The sequence below is a fragment of the Lutra lutra genome, chromosome 18 (assembly GCF_902655055.1).
Source record: "Lutra lutra chromosome 18, mLutLut1.2, whole genome shotgun sequence".
Classification (NCBI taxonomy): Eukaryota; Metazoa; Chordata; class Mammalia; order Carnivora; family Mustelidae; genus Lutra; species Lutra lutra.
Window position 1 is genome coordinate 8455359 of NC_062295.1, and position 15751 is coordinate 8471109.

Below are 15751 nucleotides of genomic sequence, written 5' to 3' on the forward strand. Positions count from 1 at the left end.
GAGATCAGAGAAGAAGGCGTTGAGCAAACTTGCTGATGAGAATCTTACTGACGTGAACTGAAGCCTTTCTCTACTCTTCTCCCATAGCACCTGTCCTGGCCTGATGCTACGCTGTCGCTATCATTGTTTACCTGTGTGTTCTCGCTTCCCCTGCGACCGACCCCTTGTATGATGCACAGACAGTCCTCCCAGTAGTCGGAACAGTGCCCAGTTTGTAAATGGTGCCCAATAAATATGTGTCCAAGGGACAGCATTGAGCCAGATTTCAAGGAGTTGGGAGAGCTAAGAAGAAGAAACAGAGCTAGACGTTTCTCTCCAGTTTGGTACTGGAAGGAGAAAGAGATACTTATCGAGGGCCGGGAGCCCCTTCCCAAAGATAAAACTCCGGGCCCAGATGGCTTCACTGGTGAATCCTGACAAACATTCAAGGAAGAATAATACCAACTCTATACAAAAAAACGCCTCCATAAAATCGAAGGGGAGGGTTCTCCCCCACCACACCCACACACCCGCTCTCATTCTACGAGGCCGGCATGACCCTGATTCCAGAAGCAGGCAAGACATCACAAGAAAAGAAGAATGCCGACCAACATCTCTCAGGTTCACAAGCACAAAAGATTTTAACAAAATTTTCGCAAATCGAACCCTCCCTTTAAGAAAGAGAATCCAGGGGTGCCTGGGGGGCACAGTCAGCTGGAATATCCAACTCTCGGGCTTTGGCTCCAGTGGCGATCTCGGGGTCATGAGATGGAGCCCTGTGTCGTGCTCCCACATTCTCTCTCCCTCTCCCTCTGCCCCTCCTGCTCAAGCTCTCTCTCTCTTAAATAAGTAAATAAATCTTAATCCCCCCCAAAAGGGGGGTGGAATCTATTTCCCCACCCACTGAACCCTGGCTGCCCTCGTCAGTTCTTCCATTAATAAAAGGCAGTGGAAATGACTTGAAGCCAAGAGGTGTCACATGCTTCCAATCTCTCCGCTCAGTGACTGCAGGTTCAAGCCCGGCCCGGCCTGCTAGAGGGTACAAGACTGCACAGAGCCCAGAGGAGCCTTTCCGGCAAAGACCACGCTGGACCAGCCAGCCCCCAGGCTGACCGCCAGCTGACCCCAGACACCTGAGGGAGCCCAGCTGAGCCCAGCCCGCATGGCCCGCCTGCAGAATCGTGAACTAAATCAGCGTTTTCTGTTTTAAGCTAGTATGTTTCAGAGTGGCTTGTTACACGGCAACAGCTAACCGGTACAGCGCTTTAACAGATTCCATTCTCAAGGACAGAGATCAGGCCTTACCCATGTTCCTACGCCCAGAGCCCAAGGCTACTCAGCAAATATTTCTTGAATGTCTGCTAGTTCGGGCAGCTTTTGCGGAAGAGCTAATAGCCACCATTCTGCCGATGACCGTGCCTGAGCCCTCAGTTAAAGATCTCCCTGCTGGCTGCTGTCATCTGAGGAGCTCCTTGTAATTATGCCACCCAGCAAACCCACACCCCAGCCCACAGAGGGTTGGTGGTGTCCCTGCGGGCTCACGTGTCAGCCTGGGGGTGAGGCGGATTTGGATTCGGTGGCTAGGGGTGAAGCAGGTGTCAAACACAGGGAGTCACCCGTCCTCACAGCCATTAGGCTGAGGCTGTGCTCTCCTTCACAGAACACTCTCTATCAGTGCCTTTCAAGCAATCCCTGGGGGATCAGTGGCATTCATGATCACAGCCTTGTCATCTCTCCTAGGTGACCAGGAGCTGTCCTTTCCATAAGTGCATTCTGCTGGCAAGTCCGGGACCAGAAATCACTTCCTACAACTTCACCAGGCCGGAGGAACCTTAGACCAATAGGGAATATTTCAGGCACCATCCCAACCCGCCAGGCTTACGTCCATTTTCACAAATCCGTCACTCCTTTTCCCACCTTCAGAATCTCAGGGGTATCCCCATACGACCCTTGCTCCGACAGGCTTCCTCACCCTTTAAGCTCACATCTTTATAAAAAGAGACCCGGGATCAAGACTCACATGGAAAGTCAGCCTTGCCTGCCATTAATCGAGGGTGCCGGGAAAAAGAACTACAATGAAAACAAAACGTGATCAGATGCCCAGCTAGAAACAGTGGCTGCTGAAAGCTCATGACTAAGGCCAGCTGTCTCTTATGGCTGAAACAGGATGTCACATGTGTTTAGGAAGTGTTAAAGACATGCCAGCACAGCACTGAGACTTTCTCCTTGGAAGGCTGGGAAGCAACTCAAAAGGGGATGATTTTAAAGGGGTTCTATTTTATGTCATGCTATGTGTCTATTTTCCCTAAAGCAACTGTGATCATCAGTTGTGTGTGTCCACCTGGTTGAGCCACCGTTACTTGTGTGACGGTGTTCTTTGCAAGGGATTGACATCTAAACTGGTGGGCTTTAAAAAAAGCAGATTATCCTCCTCCCACGGTGGGCCTCATCCCATCAGGTGAAGGCATGAATAGAACAGAAAGGCTGACTTTCTCCAAGCAAGAAGGCATTCAGTCCATAGATGGCCTTCAGACTCAAGCTGCGGCATCAGCTCTTCCCCAGGTCTCCAGCCCACCAGCCCACCATGCAGACTTTGCACTCACCGACCTCTATAACAATGTAAGCCAATTCCTTAAAATAACTCTCTCTCCAGACGCACGTCCTGAATTCATTCTATTTCTTGGAAAACCCTGACCAGCACTGCATCTCCCCATCTCGGTTCCCCACCCATACAGACTCACCAACCTGAGAGCTGGCAGGCCAGCCCCTTAACTGGGGGGTCGGGAGGTGGGGAGAGGGGGAAGGACAGGAAGAGATTCCCTCCGTGAAAGACTCAAGATCAGGGCAGACGCTGAGCCAGCTGGGGAGTGAGCCATGGCCATGAACTTGGAATGGCAGAGCACCATTTCCCCCCCAGGATGCCTGGTAACGGGGGGCAGAGGATGGGCTGGGAAGGAAAGGCCATCCCCCAAATCCCTTTCCCTTCTGACTGGGGCACCTTTGATGATGTGGCGTCTGCAGCTATGACACCGTCGAGCCATGGAATTGGGAAACTGACCCCATGCGATGAAAATCACGAACTCACGCAGTCTCAGTGGAAAGGCGCTGGGTCATCACGCAGCTTCCGCCTGCCCCCTCCTGCATTCTTCTCCCAGCGTCCAGTTCCCATCCGCACATGTCCCGGGACTGGGGACCTCACTGCTTCCCGACCCCGCATCTGATTACTGGGCCCTACAATTCAGAACAAGCTTTTCCGAGACTTCATTTGCCCGTCCCCTTCTCGAGGTGGGCAGTGGGATTCTACCACCTATTGGTCCTTAAATAAATCCACTCTCTAACAGAAATAAGTGTGTTCTTAAAAGCTGAAGCGGAAAACCAGCATAATTTGCCACAAATAGAGATTGATTGTGGAAATAAATACCTCTCCCCCCGCCCCCCACAAAAGCCCACAAGTTCTGGCTTCGATGCTGCTGTCTGTCAAAGGGCTGAGCTGGAGACCTGCTCTGTCTGGTTGAAGAAGGCACATGAGGTCGGAAAGGCACGAAACATGTCAGCCCCAGCTAAGATGTGCTTGCGGTGGAATCAGAACCGTTGAAAGAGAACTGAAAAGGGGACCACGTTCTCACAAAGTGCTTTAATGCAATTGAACGTTGTGTCCAGAGCCACCCAAAGTCACACAGAAATGCTCGGGTAGCCCCTACCCAGGGGACAGCAGAGCATGCACCCCCCCCTTCCTTCCATACACGCCCCCCCTCCACCCACTTAGCTGGACCAGCCGGTTCCAGAGCCTTCGATGGGTCTAAGGGGCCCCAGCCCCCGGGAACCTGCTAGAGATGGACAGGAGCCTCACCAGCACAGGCTCCCAAGGAGCCAGCTGGCAGGGACATGATAAGATGAAGCCACTTGGTGCCACTTTGCATGACAGTCTGGTGGCTCTTCATGCAACTATGGTTACCATGGGACCCCGCAATTCCACTCCCAGGGATTTACCCAAAAGAAGGGAAAACCCATGCCCAGACGGGGACGTGAATGTTGCCAGCCGCATTATTCGCAATGCCAAAAGGATGGGAGCAGCCCACGTGGGACAGGCTGGGCCGGGGCTCAGACCAAGCTCCGGGACACGGCTGGGGGGATGCCCTGGGGTGCGGTCCACCAGCTCTGAGGCCAGGAGCATGACTTTCTGGGTGCCTCCAGAGGGGTGGGGGTGGGGGTTCTTGAAATTCTCTGGAGCAAGGGAAGCTGTGTATTGTCAGCAGCCAAAGCTCATGGCATCGGGGTGGAGGGGGGATGCCTACCACGGAGGAAAGGGCACGTGCATGCGTACCTACTGTGCAAGGACACTGCCGCTCTCGTTCCTGCCCTGTGTGTCAACACCTGTACTCCACGTGGCCCGACACTGTCTTTACAACCATTAGCTTAAATCGATTGAATCTTTAAATGGGTATTGCTCCATAAAAGGGAAATCAGTACCCCTTGCCAAGGTAATGGTAATCCACTTTGAAATAAACGTGAGCACACCCCAGTTTTGCATGCCTGCTCACGTGCTTATAGAAACCGTCGCCAGAGGCCCGTGGGTGTGCAGACCACACTCTGGGCGTGGCGGTGATGAAGCCACTTTCGGGCTCAGGCCTGGAAGAATGTGACCCCGTGTCACATCGATATAAATGGACGCTGACCGTGCCACCCGGGCCTGACCCGGCTCCAGGCAAAGCCAGCTGCAGGAGGGAAAGAGAACAGCTGCCCGGCCCGTTATCCCTCATACCCTCCCAATCTCTCCCCTCCCTTCTCACTCCCTGCAGCCTCTAACTGGCTCCCCGCCCACCCAGGGGGCCCTCCTGCTGGGACTCCTCCCCCTGGGGCCTGCTGAGATGCAGGGAGCCCAAGAGGCCGGGTGCCTCCCTCTCTCATGGGACAGAGCTTACCGGGTCCCTACTGCTTACTTAGCTCTGGGCTGCATGCCGGGGGTACCCAGTGAACTCAACAGATGGCGGTCCCTGCATTCATCAACTGTCACCTCCCTTAAGACAGAGGGGTCTGTCCTCCATAAGACAGGTTGGGGGTCAGCAAGCTCATGCCCGGGACCCTGGGGGCATAGATGGCTGACCTTGGAGGAGGAGTGCCCACCTCCCAGACACCCAGCAGAACATCGGTAACAAAGGAACTTTCCTGGCCCCAAAGGCCGGGATTACTTCAAGAGGAGGATACAGATGCAGTACAGAGAGGGAAGAGACGGGATACATCCATTGTAACATGGTCTGTGGGGTCCACGAGGCTTGGATTCAAAGCCAAACATGGCCACTGGTGGTTTTAAGCAAAAATGTTAAGGCTCCACTCTTCCATCTGTAAACGGGAATAATGACAGTCCCTACCTCATAGGTTGTTGTTCATTTTAAATAAGATAAAGGCTATGAAGCCCACGGCCCAGGAGACTGCTTTGCGTCCTACAAATCCTGTCATAACAGCACTGCTAATTATTATCCTTGCTCCTGACAACACTGGCAGCATGGAAGTCATTTTCTCCTACCCTCAATTTCCAGCCGAAAACACAGGTCCAGACCTGGGTCCTTGTGTGTCTCTGAATGCTCTTCTCGGGTCCAGACTCCCATCCCCCACGGTGTCCTGGACACCTCACTGGCATTCTCAGAATGGCCCTACTGTAGCCACTGTCCTCCCTGTGGCCCCCTATGCTGTTCCCAGTTCCCGGGCAGGAAACCCACCCCACCCACGTGGTCTTCACAGCAGGATGTCCAAGGGCACGCTCCCTGGGGGCTGGAGGGCACCTCGAGGGCTAAGTCCCCATGACTTCAGCCCCCGGCTGACTGCCCAGCCCCCACCCCACCCTCTGTCCGCAGAGCCTCCATCAGGCCACCCCCCAGCTCCTAAAGCTCCCCTCCCCGAAAGCTGCAGAACGCAAGCGGCTTGCAGAATTCAGGGAAGAACATTTTACTATTCTTGAATTTCAGGTATGGAGGAAGCTCGTGAGTCTAGTCTCTGTGGCGTGGACGAGGCTGGAGTCCCTCTGTGCCCGCCTTCCACTGCTGTTCCTCCCCACTGCGTGCCCTGCACCGCGGGCACCCCTGCAGCATCTTCTGCCTCTCTTCTCTGTGCCCGGCTGCACACCCACAGCCATCGCTGCTGGACTCTTCCCAGCCCATCTCCGGTCCTACGGGCTGCAGGAAAGCCTCGCCTGCCACACGACCACAGGCTTCCCTGAAACCTCATCTCTCGACCCGGCTCCTGGCACGCGTGTCCTTGCACTCATCATCCCCTCACTAGACGGCAGCCTCCTTTAAAGGAGGCTAAAAAAAATTTCCTAAAATTCCTAAAAAAAATTTCCCTTTGCTCCCTGCACAGAGCTCTTCAATAATACCCATCGAGAGGAAAGCGGGCTAGCCAGCCTCTCCCTCGGCCTTCCCCAAGTTCAAGCAAGCCTCTTCTGTCTTCATCAATGCACCAACGTCTCCAATACCTAGAACAACGTCCAAGGTCATCCCAGCAGCAAAATGACCCTCACTAAAGATGGAGAGACTCCCTGGGAAGCTGAGGGGCTAGGAGCAGAACACAGGGGCATCTCTGCAGAGGAGAAGCTTGGGCAAAGAGCTCACAGCTGCTCCTGGATCAGACGCTTTGTCTTAAGGGTGAACTGTTCCGTCCCATATGCTGACTCCGAAATGTCCGTCACTCCAGACTTAAGATTTTTGTCCCAGGTCACCGCGCTGATTCATGAAATCCCCCGATTACTTAAAAAAGGGTTTTAAAGTTGGGACGCCTGGACGGTTCAGTCGGTCAAGAGTTCGACTCTTGATCTCAGCTCAGGTCTTGATCTCAGGGTCATGAGTTCAAGCCCTGTGTTCGGCTCCACACTGGGCATGGAGCCTACTTTAAAAAAAAAAAAAAAAAAAAAAAGAAGGATTTTAAAAAAACTTTTAAAGTTGAAAGCATCCACTTTAGTTTCACTCTACCCATAAGTATCTGGGGATATTATGGGTCTGGGCGCAGTTTATGTTTTTTTCGAAATAGCAACTGAGAAAAAGACATTAATTGATCACAAGTAGGCAGAGAGGCAGGCAGAGAGAGAGAGAGGGAAGCAGGCTCCCTGCTGAGCAGAGAGCCCCATGCGGGACTCGATCCCAGGACCCTGGGATCATGACCTGAGCAGAAGGCAGAGGCTTTAACCCACTGAGCCACCCAGGTGCCCTCCACTGCAAATTTTTAAAATTAATTATTATTATTTTTATTTTTATTTTTAAGGGGAGGCCATTTGCCACATAAGCTGGTGATCAGAAGCTTCAGAACAGGAAATCTTCAAAGTGCCTTCTCTAAGGGAGTCTGCACTGAAGGACGAAACTGTCCATCCCTCCATCCTCTATAGCGACAGCTGATGAAGTCACGCGTGTATTTCTCCAGATCACCTTGATGCTGAATGTCACGCTGGTGACCCTTCCCCCAGCTCTAGACGTAGGAGTGCGAGGAAGCTTCTAGAAGCTGAGGTCATCCAACTCGTCCACAGGGGGCGGGAGTGTGGGCCACCTCTTCACCCTCAGTTCCCTTTTAGATCAACAGAAGCCCTGCTTCCGGGGCGCCTGGGTGGCTCAGTGGGTTAAGCCGCTGCCTTCGGCTCAGGTCATGATCTCAGGGTCCTGGGATCGAGCCCCGCATCGGGCTCTCTGCTCGGCAGGGAGCCTGCTTCCTCCTCTCTCTCTGCCTGCCTCTCTGCCTGCTTGTGATCTCTCTGTCAAATAAATAAATAAAATCTTTAAAAAAAAAAAAAGAAGCCCTGCTTTCCAAGGACGGTGAGGGCCAGAGCAATTCAATTATTCTGGTTAATGACGACTCATTAGGTAGACAAGATACTGCGTGAACAAAACCAACAGTGTCTTCAAATGGGAAAGAGGGAGGGACTCATTTAGCCGGTTTGCCTCCAGTCCCCCTCCTCGCTACATCCTACCCCAGGATGGGCCAACATCTCCAGAGTCTGCAGCTGTGCCCGAGAGTAACCCAGTGCCCAGTGGGAAGTGACCCACTGCCTAAGCATGGCTTCCTGCCCACCTTGCTCCCATTAGTACGTAAGCGTGGAAACCCAGCATCCCAAGTGGGACCCTGACCCTGGGGACCTGGCCTGGAATCCCAAGGACCAGTCCTAAGCCACTGGGCTCCTGGGCACTGAGTCCCTACCCTAGATCCAGATATAGTCCTGGTTCCACTGCCAAACTCCTGGGTGATCTTGGGTGACACCCCCCCCCCCCACTGTGGGTCTCTCATTGTCAGACTGGGACTTCCTAAGGTTCTCATGCCCTTGAAATCCCCCCAATCTTAGCCCATGGCCGGCCTGAATGCAGAGAGCTCTCACCGCCAGGCCTCCCGCCAGGCCTCACCCCAGGCCTCCGCCCAAGGCTTGGCTGCCTGGAAGAGCCCAAGTGACTGGAACAGAGCTCCGCTGGTTCTCCTGCGTCAGAGACACCCCCTCAGCCCCCACCCCGGGTATCAGGTTACTAGCGCAGCACTTTCTCTCCCTGGGTGGCAGCTCGGGCTCTGATATTTTTAGACTCCCCCCTTGGCCTGTCCCTAACGAAAGCCAGATGCGTCTGAACACGATTCCACTCTTTGCCCTCTTTGGGTAACTCCTGCAGGAAGCCAGACTCCATCCCTCCTGGGGCAAGGAGGGGAGCCTCGTCTTCCCGCCACCCCAAACCCCACCCCCATCCTTTCCCAGGATGAGCTGAAGCCAACCTCCAAGAGTCAGGCCTCCAGTCTGTCCACGGCACCAGCTGCCTCCTGTCCCCAGTTCCAGCTGCTCATGCCAACTGCCTACTTTCCTAAGCCCTGCCATGCGTCCAGAGCCAGTTTTTCCTCCCAGGAAGCTCGTCACGGACTTTCACCTGCCTCTTCCGGGAGGGTTCTGCTCCCCAGTCCCAGCGCCTGGGACCCCAACCTCCCTTTGTCACCCCTTTGAGGGATGGCTGCCACCACCCTGCTCTGCAGCTCCCCGTGGCCTGTGTCAGAGGCCCCAGCTGTCCACGGAGCTGGACAGTGGCCACAATCCAACGCCATCCCATCTGGCCTGGAAGGGCATTTCTATATTTTTGTCTCGACAGACTTCCCCTCCTGGTCGTGTCTGGCCGAGTTTACTATGGCATAGGGCTGGCCTCTGCTGGGCTCCCCATCCACCCGGAACGCGGCAGAGCCGGACAGGAGAGTCCCCAGGGATGAAAATCGGGCGGTCGAGTCAACCTCTGAATCACCTGTTGCCGTAAAATGGAGAGTCTGTGAGCACACGCACGTGGGTTGAGCTTCTGCCTGGAATAGCACAGGCGAGGCAGAGAAAGGAAACCTAGGCGAAACTTTTGCTTCCACTCCAGGAAGAGAGGGCCTTATAAAACACGCGTGTGTGCGGGGCGGGGTGACCAAGCGGATATGTCCTGCGCTTACAGTCACATGCCGGGGGCCCTGCTAGCCCCTCGTGAGCTGTGCCACGGACGCGGGACCACGCCAGCCAGACACGGTGCCACCTCTCCCCCTGGGTGGGGTGCTGCAGCGGCCGCCCCAGAGCGTCCCCACCAGGCTGGCCACCTCTGTGCCTTCCACCACCAATACCGGTCCCCAGGTCTTAGCTGGATCTCAGTTTCCCCACTTTGGGGGCAGAGGGGGCTGCAGGCTATGTGGCCCGCTCTCAGACTCTCACTCCCACTCCCCAATTCCTGGCGGGGGTGGAGGCCTCGGATCACAAATCTCTCAGTGGGAAAACAGGTTTGGCACCTTCCTGCCACCCCCATGCCCCTCCCTCCACTGTGGGCTTGGCATCTGCCAAGGCCCCCCTGGGCATCTGGGCCCTGGTTTCTCCAGAAGTTTCTCCCCCGCATTCCAGGAAACCCACCAGGGCATTGCCAGGTGAATAAAGGGAAGACTTGGGGAGAGGCTCATGGGGGTTCAAAGTCTGGCTCTTGGTACTTACTGGCTCAGTGATCTTGAGAAACTGACTTCATGTCTCTGGCCTGGCTCTCCCCACCTGCCACCTGGGAGTGGGGATGGAGGTAGCTGGGTGAGGCTTCCAGAAGGGGAGAGCGTGGGCGCCCTGCACACTGCCAGGTGCCCTGCAAATGCTCCATTAGCTTTGGTTCTCATCTTGGTCCCTTCTCGACTCCTGGGGAAACATGGGCTCCTGCCCCATCCTCAGCCTCCTTCCACTTCCTTATACTGAGGCCAAATTCTGGGCAGAGGTGACCTGCAGCAGTCAGTACCTCTGGGAGTCCTTACTAATTCAGACGGAAGCAGGAGGGCACTGGAGACTTCTTTTTTTCTTAAATTGTGGTATAATATACATAACCTCCTATCAATCATTTAACCACCTGTAATTGTAGATTTCACGTACATTAAATACATCGAAAATGTCACGTAACCATCATCATTCTCTACATCCCAAATGTTCTCACCCAACAAAAACTCCAGACCCAGTAAGCAATAACTCCCCACCCCCTGCCCCAGGCCCTGGTAACCTGTACTTTCTGTTTCTGTCCCTACAAATGTGCCCTCCTCAGTGCCATCAGCGGGATCACACAGGATCTGGGCTGCAGGTTTCTCAAACCATTCACTTCTCCTCTGTCCGTCCCTTTTCAGGCTGGTCTCTCCACAGCAGACACAGCCAAGGGTAAACATCCCCCCCCCCCCCGCCCCGCCCTACACACACATCTTTGGGAGGATGTAGTGAAGCTTTTCCCAAACCTGAAACTGGGCTGTCTGCCTCATTCCAAAATAAGGTGTTGGGTTCTTTGCCCCGCGGGGTGTCTGTCCTATCCAAGTACCCTCCACTGGCCCCTGATTATGTTCCCCTGCCAGCCCCAAATTAGGACCTCCCTGGGGGTGAAGTTTAGGACCCTGGATTTGGAGAGTGTATAGTCCCTCTATACATGAGCTCTGGCCTCCCCTTTCTCTGGGATCCACGCTGGGGTCTTCAAACACCACCCCCCAACCCCAACCAGAGTGGGGAGCGAGAATCAGTCATCCCAGCGGCGTCCCCAGGCTCCTCCAGCGCTCCAGACCTAAGGAAGTTGCTCCTCATCGCTGGGGGGCGCAACGGAGCCGCCGCCGGGGCCGAGGAGGGGACCCGCCGGTCCCGTCCGCTCGGTGAGGCTGGGGACCCTGCGTCGAGGCGCCCGGGACCTTTCCGCGACGCCGGACTGCCCTGGACTCCGAGAGCCCTGGGAGCGCGGCTGGCGGGGGCGAGGGGAGCCGCCCTGACTCCTCCCCAAACTTTTCCCGCCCGCCTCGGCGCAAAAGGCGCAAGAAGCAGTCCCGGGGGTGGGGAGGTGGAATTCGGGGTCCGGGGCGAACCCGGCACAGTGGTCGGGGGACGTCCGCGCCCTGGTCGTCTGGCGGAGGACCGGCGGGTTTTCGGTACGGATGGGCCTCGGCTCCTCCCTAGCCCCCCTCCCCAGCAGAGACCCACCTCTGTGGGTGCGGAGGCTCGCGGCCCGCTCCCCAGGGCGCCCGCTGCTCGCAGCCCCCCGACGTGGCCCCCGCGCCCCGCGTCCTGCGCGCGCCACGCGGGGAGGGCGAACCCCACTCACCAGGCGCTGGCGGCTGGACGGACGGACGGGCTGGGGCGCGACGCGCGGCCACCGGGCTGTTTTGAAGCTCTGGGCTGGGACTGCGCGCTCTCCCTCCTCCCTCGCCGTCCCCTCCTTCCCGGATCCCGCCTCCCGGGGCGTGATGTCAGGGGCAGGGAGAGCCGAGTGGGAGGGACGGCGGCAGGCGGGAGGGGGACGCTGGCGGGAAAGGCCGCAGCCCCGGGAGCGCCCCCGGTCCCCCCTTGCCGCCTCCCCGCGTTCCTCGGGCCAAGTTTGGGGCGGAGGCTGTCGCGGGGTTGGGGAAAGAGGGAGAAAAGCGCCGCTCCTTCGAGCCAGGGGTCTCTCCCCCGCGCCCTCTTTGACGGGTTTCCACTCCCTCCCCTCCCTGGTCCCAAGGCTCCCCCTTTCTTCTCTTCCCTTCCTTCCCGTAAGGGTGAAGAACGAGGGTTCTGGAATCCGACTCCCTGCTTCAGAACCCCTTCTCGGGCGCTCTTCTTCGTGACCCTGTCTTTCACGTGTCCCGCCTCAGTTTCCCCATTTGGAAACCGAGAGGACTCATGTACTCTGGAGGTTCGGGGGCGGGGGGGGGGGAGGATGGGGAAGGAGGCCAGAGGGACCCAAGCCCCATCCGTGGAGGCAGCGGTCAGTATATGGAAAAAGTGAAGAAATTCCAAAACCGGGCCACAACGGGACAGTGTATTTTAAGCTTTTAATTTAACAGGCTAATGCTATCTGGATACACCCCAAAATACAAGGCAGAAGATTGTGCTACAGAAGAGAGAATCAGAAACACCTTTAGGAAGTACTAATTCATTGTGCACTAGCTGGTGGGGCTGGAATGCCATGTTTAAATTATTGGCTGGTGCAGGACACCCTGGCGGCTCAGATGGCTGGGCGGTTGGTTGCCTTCCGCTCAGGTCCTGACCCAGGGTTCTGGGATCGAGCCCTGCATTCGGCTCCTTGCTCTGCGGGGGAGCCTGCTTCTCCCTCACCCTGCCACTCTGTCCCTGCAAAGTTTGTGCTCTCTATTCTCTCCCACAAATAATTAAAATCTTTAAAAATAAATAGTCTGATGCCTGTCTTTTTTCAATCCTGCTGGGAAGCTCTGCATGGGAAAAGCCTCCCTGGGTGAAAATTAGAGATCCTTAGGATATCCAGGTCCCCCTCTAAAGGGCCACCCCACCCCCCAAGGTCCTGAGGTTCCCCAGCTGCTCCAGTGGCTCATCTGCTATCTCTCTGTGAATTCTGGAATTTACTGGCTGCTCAAGACCACCCTCCCCCAGGCAGGGGACTTTCTGGAGGGCTGGAGCAGGGCCAGAAAGACAGTCATCTGAACTGAGACCCTGCCTTTAAAAGGGAAGGGGAATGGGGTCTAGCTGTTGCAGAAGAGGCCCAGGTCAGGGGCCCACGCACCAGCAGGGGCAGCGCAACCTGCTGTCCCATGGCCCCCTGGAGGACAGAGGGAACTCAGAAGCCTCTCCCAGAATGGACAGTCCAGGTAAGGGCTGGGGCAGGTGGTTTCTACCCTTTGGGGAGTGTTTACTGTGTCCCATCACTTTGCAAACATTACCTTCGTTATAACACATGAAGAAACTGAAGGAGAGAAGCTACTTAAAAGCACTTGCCAAGAGCCCCGTGGGACACATGGAGGGTGGATTTGAACCCAGACGGACAGGGGCAAGCCTCACTCTTCTGTTCCTACCACATCACTATTTACCAAACACTAACCATGGCCAAGCCATCATTCCTGCCCTGTTGCCCTATCAGACATGGCACGTGGACAAGCATTCACTTTTTTTTTCCCTTTAAATCAACTCTGTTTATTTAGCTATATTTATTTCAAAAGGAAGCCCTACAACATCCCAGTAAACAGGACACCAGTGCCATTCACCAGAGAGGACAAACTTAACAGGCACAAACATTACCCCCCCCCCCCCCGCAAAAAAAACCCAGTGTTAGTATATCCTAGCCAAATCCCGTTGCCTGAAAGGGTCTGTGAACCCGAGGTTTGGGATCTATCAGCCAGCCTGGGAGGTATCGGGGACTCGCTACCCCAGAAGGAGATTCCCCTTGTCATCAGAATCGTTGCAAGATCACCAGGAAAGGGAAACTGGCACTCACTTTGATTCAAAGGTAGGAGGTGCCTCCTCCCCATATCGTTATCATCCAAACCACCTCCCCTGCGCCTGCCAGTGGGGCGTGCCTCCCCGTGGGAAGAACCTGGCCAGACACCAGAGAGCCTCTATAGGACCCAGAGAAAGGAGTGGATCCACTGCTCCTCTCTATTGTTCCCAAAGCCACTCCAGAGCACCACCTAGCCTGCCTGTGATCACCTGTTGCCTGTGCCACATTGTTCGGTTTCTCTAAATACAGTCCTTTCTCTCCAGTGAGACTCGAGACAGAGACCTGCCTTTACCCACTTGTAAAGTGTAAATGTTTCCATTCCGGGTGCTTCCATAAGCCTGAAACCTCAATGCGGTACAGGGAGGGATGGGGAGGGGAATAAGCTTCGGCTCCATTGACTTCCCCAGCCTCAGAGCCAGCAGAGCATACATCCCCCCACTTGACCTTGAGCTACACCACTGACAGACTTTGGCCAAAGGGATTCTTAGCAGACAGGACATGCACACAAAGGCTGGGAATGTGCTTAGGCACCAGGACTTGCCTTCTTATGTTCCTGCCCTTTCCATAAGCAGAATATACATCCAGGAGCCCACTATTCCCAGAAAAATTAAAGACTTGGGGAGCAGAGCTCCCCTCGATGACCTGCAGAACTTCCATCCTGGACACAGAGCTCCTCCAGCCAAGCTGCAGACACGTGAATGAGAAACGCCTGTCTACTGTTGTGTGCATCAAAGCCTCATGGTTGGTCATTTCATAGCAGTAACTGCGTGAGAAAAGGCTGGGGGTGGGGAGTCGGGGTAGAGGAGACAAGGTCTCCTGAGAACTCTGTTATCTCTTGTGTGTCCTTTCTGGCTGGAAGATTTTAAGGTTCTGCCACTTCTCTTGACTCCGTTCTTACAGGGAATGACTAGGGGCTGCAGCGGGATAGGTCATGGAGAACGTGTGGGCTTTTGTCAGGAAGGATCAAGACCTGAAAGAAAATTACCTCAATCCAGAAAGTTAGGATGGGAATGGATCAAATACGAATGTGATCTGACCGTGGAAACCTGCTTTTGGTTGGCGGGCCTGTTTAAATTTGACAGATGGCGGGCGGGTCTCTAGCTCCCAATCAATCAGTATTTCCTTCGAAAACAAACTGGTGGATAGGCTGCTAGGACAGCCGCATATGACCCGGCCTCCCCCAGGAGCTCAAACCCCTTGTGTAATCCCCTCCCCTGGAGAGCTGGGGGGACACACAGGTGGCTTGATAAGACCAACACAATGGATGTCACTTCTGTGAGTAGGTTAGAAGAAGGGTGACTTCCGTCCTGCTAGCAGACCGTCTCTTGCCTTCTAGGCTTGCGTGCTTCCGTGAAGCAAGGAACATGTTAGAGAGGCCCGTGGGTTAAAAAAACCAAGGACGGCTCTGGCCAATAGCCAGCTAGGAACTGAGGCCTTCAGCTCCCTAGCCCCTGAGGACCAGAGTACTGCCCACAACCACGTGCACTGGGAAGCAGATCCTTCCCCAGCTGACCCTCCAGGCGACACCCCAGATCTGGCCAACACCCTGATGGAAACCTTCTGAGGTTTCTGGGGCAAAGAACCCAGTTAAGCCATGCCCAGATCCCTAACCCACAGAGACTCTGAGTTAATACACATGTGTGGCTTTAGGCTCCTACGCTTGGGGGTAATTTGTCATGCTGGGATAGATAACTAACACGCGAAGAAAAGGCTTAATATCCACCACCTCGGATGTGGAGGGACAGGGTTCTGGTTGTGATCTTTGTATTGGTCAGGATAGGCTGGGAGATGCCATGGTAACAAACGACCCCATGATCTCTGGCTTGCAACACAGGTAGTGCTGTATCTTCTATGTGCATTATGGGTTGATTGGGACCATGTGCCTGTATCATCTTGACTTCCGGCTGCAGGCTGATGGAGCAGCCTCTATGGGGACCATTGCTGGTCTCAGGGAGGTGGGAAGGTAAGACAAAGCACACACTGCCTAGTAAATCATCGGCATGCTCACATTTCATGTGCAAAGCAAGTCACGGAGTCAAGCAGCAAAAAGAAAAGAAAAGAAAAGAAAATCTCCCACTGGCCAT

General features: G+C 55.1%; 1 protein-coding gene across 1 annotated transcript in view; it reads right to left on the reverse strand.

Moving 5' to 3' along the window:
• The window catches only part of EMP2 (epithelial membrane protein 2), a 30123-nt gene extending 18447 nt beyond the window's left edge, over positions 1-11676 (reverse strand). Inside the window, exon 1 of the mRNA XM_047714113.1 lies at positions 11544-11676. The gene's annotated coding sequence lies outside the window, so the exon portion shown is untranslated. The remainder of the gene's footprint in view (positions 1-11543) is intronic.
• Positions 11677-15751: the final 4075 nt, after the last annotated feature.